Source organism: Phallusia mammillata, chromosome 3 (genome assembly GCF_965637545.1).
Source record: "Phallusia mammillata chromosome 3, kaPhaMamm4.hap1.1, whole genome shotgun sequence".
Classification (NCBI taxonomy): Eukaryota; Metazoa; Chordata; class Ascidiacea; order Phlebobranchia; family Ascidiidae; genus Phallusia; species Phallusia mammillata.
In genome coordinates, this window is record NC_137254.1 from 673,401 (window position 1) to 679,945 (window position 6,545).

The following is a 6,545-nucleotide window of genomic DNA, read 5'->3' on the forward strand; positions in this document are numbered from 1 at the left end:
TTTAACAAACGCTGAATGTCTTTATACTTCCCTAACCCTTTGTTGTTTTTTAGAATCGGAAGGATGTAGATATCACCAATACATGTGCCTGCCTTCGAGGACTTGCGTCTTCTACGCTTACCAGTGTAACAACCAATGCCCTGATGGCGACACAAATCCAGTATGCGACGGTAAGATTTCTATGCTATTCCGCTGGATGGCGCTAGCGTGTGCCTGTACAGCTACGAACATAAAACTCACGTTAGAAAATGTTTGCTAAATACCGATAGATGGCGTAAAGAGCTCATTTATTTAATTTAACAGTGAGACTGAGATAGGGTTAGGACCAAATTTAACATAAAGAACTAGGTTTTTAGATTGATTTTATTATTATTATTAATAAGAAACCTTAGACCAGCGGTTCCCAACCGGGGAGGAATTCCCCCCTTGGGAGGAATTTTTTGAGTTCAGGGGAGGAATTTTATAAAAACTGCAAAAAATTACATTGGAAATGTTGCAGAATATTTTTGTGCATACATTATTATGTCCATTATAATTTGGACCCGGTTCACATTTGATCAAGGGTTCTGAATGGACATCCCTAATTATAAAGTCTTATTCAAATTTGCTATAATTTTGTATGTTCTATTTGTTCTTCCTATGGGGAGGAATGAACAGTTCGAAAATGGACAAAGGGAGGAATGTAACAAAAAAGGTTGGGAACCACTGCCTTAGACCAACCGTAATAGCCCTAACCGTCAGCATTTTTTTTATATTTTTTTTATTTTTTTATTTTTTTTTATTGCGATAACTAAGACACGAAGAAAGACAGATACATGAAAGTATAACAGAACAAACAGACAAACGCTAAGTATTTAACGGCATTCAGAGGCCAGACCTCTTTACTAAGCACTCTGCACGTTTTTTTCTTTTAGTAGCAATAATTAGTTCGGACTGTTTCGTCATTTTTAATGCGTTAATAAATCTGTTCACAGTAGGTTTGTTTTGTGCATATTTACATTGGTATATTACAAACCGGGCACATAGAAATATACAATTTAACAATGGTATAACAGAACTGTACGAGTGGGTTCCAAATAAACATAACGCTACATTCGGTTTAATATTCAGTAACAGTTTGCGAGAGATCCAAGAAGTAACATTTTCCCAATATAGGGCGACAACTTTGCAAGTGTAAAACAAATGAAAAATGGTTTCAGGGAAACTTTCACAGAAAACGCACTTTTCTGAAGTTACTATGCCAAAATTGTATAGTTTATTATTTGTTATTACCGCTCTTAAGTTTAATTTGATTTGAAACGCCCTTAATTTTGTTTCTAAGGTACAGTTATACGTGTTCCTGTACACCTCCCTCCAGTTGGGCTTTTCTGTACTAATCCCTATGTCGGTTTCCCATTTTTTCTGTTCTTGTGTTGGCGGTTCTGATGTGTGCTCTTTTACGAAGTTGTAAGTTTCTTTAACTGTGCCACGCAGGGCTATGGTATGCAGCCAAGATGGTTTAGTTTCAGGGGGTACTCTATTGGTTTGTGGGTCGTTTATATCCCAATTGTCTGGAATTGCGGCGACTAATTTGATAAAATAGGCGAAATCTTGATTTGTTGGCTGAAAGTTAAATTTGAGGGCAAGTTCGTCGTATGTATAGTAATCACCATCATTGTTAAGTAGATCAAGGTGACTGAGAATACCAGCGCGAATTAGAGGTGGCATGTAAAAGGGTTTTAGGCGGGATCGGACTTCTTTATTTAACCAAAGGGGTCTATAAACATTAGCGGGGAGATTTGTAAGTTTTGCGAATTTTTTGCAGGCAGAGACTGCCTTTCTTAATGTTCGTAAGGGGATTGATTGAAGGAAGAGTTTTGAGTTGGGAGACACACTGCTGTTTAACCACGAGTTGAATTCGCTGGGGCTCCCGACCGAGGTTTCGAGATCTTTCCATGGAGATGCATACGAGTTGTTAAATAATCGATTGACCCATTTGATATCTAATGACACCAGATATGCGTCCAGGTCAAACATATTGATTCCCCCATCCTCAATATTACAACAGAGCTTTGCTCGTGTAACTTTTTCCCATTTTGAGTTCCAAATGAATTTAAAAAAAAATCTTTTAAGGTTTTTGACGAATGCTTCTGGTAATTCGGTAGGTACAACATTGACTTTGTAGGTCAAGGTGGGAATAATTAAACTTTTTAAAATGCAGACCCGCCCAATTAGCGTTAGCCCTCTCCCTGACTAAATGTTTAGTATGGCTTTAGTTTTATCAATTAGTCCTGCGAAGTTTAATTCTAACAGTTTTTTTGGCGAGCCGGTAATAGGGAAGTTAATTCCTAAGTAACGAAAATAGGTTTGGGGCCACGATAGTCCTTTATCTAAATATGGTTTCTCAAGCGATGAGCGTTTTGAGCCAATAAAGAACGCCACTGACTTTTGGATGTTAATTTTACAACCAGACATCAGGCCAAATTCGTTAATAATTGAAAAGGCTTTGTCAAAGTTTGATACGTCCCCGTTTAAAAAAACAAGTGTATCATCCGCCAGGAGTGAGACCTTAAAATCGATACCATTTAAGTTAAGCCCAATTTCATCATCTAGGCGAAGCGCCGCGGCTAAGCATTCTATACAAAGCACAAACAGAGTAGGAGATAGGGGATCTCCCTGTCTTACACCTCTTTCGATTTCAAATTCGCGTGACAACTGGTTGTTGTTAATTAGTTTGCTTGTGGGGTTGCAGTAGCAACATTTTATCCAATGAATAAGTTTTTCACCAAATCCGAATGTTTGTAATACCGCGTAAATAAAGTTCCACGCGATCGTATCGAACGCTTTATAAATATCCAACGAGAGAATAGCGCCTGGGCATTTATAGAAATCCGCATAATCAATTATGTCAAATAATAGGCGAAGGTTATCACCAATAAATCTTCCTTTAATAAATCCGTTCTGGTCTGTTTTGACAAGATGGCGTAAATTGAGTTTGATGCGATTGTTTACAGCTTTGGACATTATTTTATAATCGGCATTCAGAAGAGTTATCGGTCTATAGTTCGTGACGTATTGTTTATCTTTACCGGGTTTGGGAATCAGGGTCACCACACCTTGGCGTTGAACTGGGCTGAAGTGCCCCATTTTCTCCGAATATTGCCATGCGTCGCAAAACAGGTCTTTAAAGTCGTCCCAAAACGTTTTAAAAAATTCAATTGGAAAGCCACCTGGCGATTTGTTTAGGGGCATAGATATCAGCGTCGCGTAAAACTCTTTTTCTGTAATTGGTAGCTCGCTATCCTCTAGTTGTGCCTGATTCAGGGAGGGCAAGCGTAATTTCGAGAGGCGCGATAACAGTTCTGGGTGGGTAAGAGGATTATTAGGCTGTTGATACAGCTGCTCTTAAAACAAAACCAATTCGTTTATAATTGTATTTTGATCTGTGTTTGTAACACCGTCTATGTTTAATTTCTCGATGGATTTCTTTGCAGAATGGCGTTTTTCCAAATTGAGGAAATATTTGGAGTTTCGTTCCCCATTTTCTACCCATCTTGCCCTACTCCTAATCATAGCACCTTTTGTTTGTATCTCCGAAAATTTATCTAGTTTTGTTTTGAAATCGTCAAGTTTTTCCGCAAGGTCAGGATTTGGTTGGTGTGTTGAAGTTAGTTCACGCTCCGCATTTTCTATATTCCGCTCCAGGGACCGTTGTCGGGCAAAGTTACGTCGTTTAATAATCGCGCTGTACTGAATAGTTTCCCCCCGGATAACGGCTTTTAAAGCGTCCCATCGAACATGAGGGTTTACACCACAACTAGCATTATTTATTTTAAAATCCCTTATTGTGTTTTGGATCTTTGAAATGTAGTTATTGTCAGAGAGAAGATTTGTATTTAATTTCCAGTACCCGCTGCCACGTGGGCTTTGGGAAAATCTTAATCCTAGGGAAATGATCTTGTGGTCAGATTTAATGCCCACCGAGATGTCGGATGACGTCACTTTGTTAAATATTAAATTCGAAGTTAAGAAAAAATCTATACGAGTAGCACAAAAAGGGTTAAGTTGAAGTCGCGAGTATTTTTTGGTAGCTGGGTGAAGTCTACGAAAAACATCACATAAGTCATAAGTATTTATGTGCGATAGAATTCGCTGACGAGAATTCCGATTGGGATGTGGAGGCCCGCGGCTTTTATCTAAACGTTCTTGCAAAATAGCGTTAAAATCGCCACCGATAATTAAATTAGGATTATTTCCTGAAGCGAGCTTATCAAAAATCATGTCAAAGAATTCTGGTTTGTCATTGTTGGGAGCGTATAGGTTGCAGAGTCTTATTTCTGAATTGTTGAACAGGAGGTTGATAATAACGTACCTCCCTTCAGGGTCTGCTTCGATTTCGGTAATCGCGAAAGTGAATTTTTTTGCAAACAGAATAGCAACGCCCTTGCTGCGCGTAGAGCCGTGTGCCCAAATTATTTCATTTCCCCATTCTAATTCCCACAATTTTTCTTCATTAATGGAACAGTGCGTTTCCTGAAGGAATATTAGGTGATATGATTTCCCTTTAAGAAAGTTGAAAATTGTCCTGCGTTTACTACGTTTCCGTAAGCCTCCCACGTTAAATGAAGCGATATTTAAAGTAGACATAAAAATAAACAAACAAAAAGGATATTGTAATACAGAAGGATATATTAGTATTTTTGTACTCCAGGTTCTATATCCCATTCATATTCCAGACCACAGTTACAGTTGTATGGTCTGCTTGGTTCTACTTCTTCTGATGATTTTTTTCCACAACTACAGTGGATTAATTTTTTTTTACAAGCCGGATTTGAGCATTCTTTGCTCATTGCGATTTTGGGTAAAGGGTTTACAGTGTCACAAGTACAAGCAATAGCATACCTTTTGCATTGGATGCACTCATACAGGTTAGTTTCCAATCTGAATTCCGGTTGCAGTTCGTCGCAGCATGGCATTATTTTCATTTCAGCTCGGCATTTCGGGCACTTTGCTTCCGTTTGACGAATCGTTATTAGAAATAATTCGGCCTCATCACAACACGCTTTCACAACTTTATATTCTTCTTTACATTTGCAACAAAAGAAAAGTTTGGAATCTGGGTCAATCAAACTTTCTGTGTTGCATTGCGGACAAGCCACGGGGATTGTGAATTCACATAAGCTTCTTGATTTGCTGTCCGGAAATTCGGTAGGGCTATTGCGTGGACGCTTTCTAGACCCTGCCTGAACAGTCGTAGCGGTCTCCAGGTCTGTATTTTCCTCGTTATCTAGTGCTCCTTCGAGAGCAGTGTCGCCACCTGATTCGAGTTGTGACGCAACTAGGTTATCAGGGTCAGTTCGAAGCTTCACGCGTGACCCAGTTTCCTTATCAGGCTTACTTCGAACTTCCGTGCTTGACCTAGTTCCCTTATCTCTGGATGTGGTGCTTGTTCTTTGCTGGTTCTGGGTGTTTTGTAAGTGTGGAAAATCTTCTTGTCTTTTCAAGCAGTTAGACTGTTTATGGCCTTTCTCTCCACAATATTTACACGTTATTATTTGTCCATTGTAAGTTACATAGAACTCGTTTCCCATGACACGTATGTAGCTGGGGATGGGATGTTTTTCCAAATCGACTTTGTTCATCGTAGCGATTCTCATTCCTGAGAAGAGACCCTCTTTATCTTTTCTGTGTGTAATTTTTTTTACCGCACCGTATTGCTCTTCCAGGTTTTTTACTATCAATTCGTTAGGAAAGGGTATAGGTACCCATCCAATACCGATATTAATGACATCACTTTCGTAGAGTCTCGAGTTTTGAACATATGTAACTTCCATCAATCTTTTATTAAGCTCTACAACATTTTCCCTTGTTGTACATGTAACATCCACGAGGGTCCCCTTCATTTCCGCTATTCCAACAATTTTTGTAAGCGAAAAATTATTTCTTTCATTAAATTCCATAACTCATCTCTTTTCAGCTGTCTAGAGGCCTTGAAACTCAAACAATTAGGCCTTTTTAGTGCACTCTTTGCACTCTCAGTTGCCGCTTGCGCATAACTAGGCTGCTTGCTCATGACTCCTTTCTCCACGAGCGCCAGACGGGAATGACCGTCAGCATTTTTACACAAACTGCATTTAAAATATTTGCGTGCGCCACCTACTGGAATTAGGCAAACCTGTCTACTGTGAGTTTCTGTGTTAGTAGCTCTATCTATCTGCCTGGAATAGTTTGAATATTTTTTTAGCAAAATTCTGTCTACAAATGGAACGATAATGTTTTAGTTATTTTACCGGACGAACACGTATCGCTGTTTTTGATGCTCGGTGCTCGGTCGAGCAGTTGCACAAACTGACCCAAGCATTTAATTGTTATATTTATGCCCTGTTAACATACGAAACAAGTGTTTTAAACGGTATTCAAGAAAAAATATTTTACTTAATTTATATAGTGGAAAAACGCGTACTTCTGGGGTATGTATGGCTTAATACTCCACTGGTGACGTAAGAGTCTTGGAAAACTACAAAACTAACGTGGAATTGGGAATGATTGTGACGTCATAATGCACC

General features: G+C 39.0%; 1 pseudogene across 1 annotated transcript; it reads right to left on the minus strand.

Moving 5' to 3' along the window:
- Positions 1-1,277: 1,277 nt before the first annotated feature.
- On the minus strand, positions 1,278-6,083 carry LOC145218920 (uncharacterized; annotated as a pseudogene). Its single transcript, XR_013857787.1, has 2 exons — positions 4,882-6,083; positions 1,278-4,512 (listed from the first exon to the last, which is right to left on the minus strand). The product of XR_013857787.1 is annotated as an uncharacterized LOC145218920 (transcript).
- Positions 6,084-6,545: the final 462 nt, after the last annotated feature.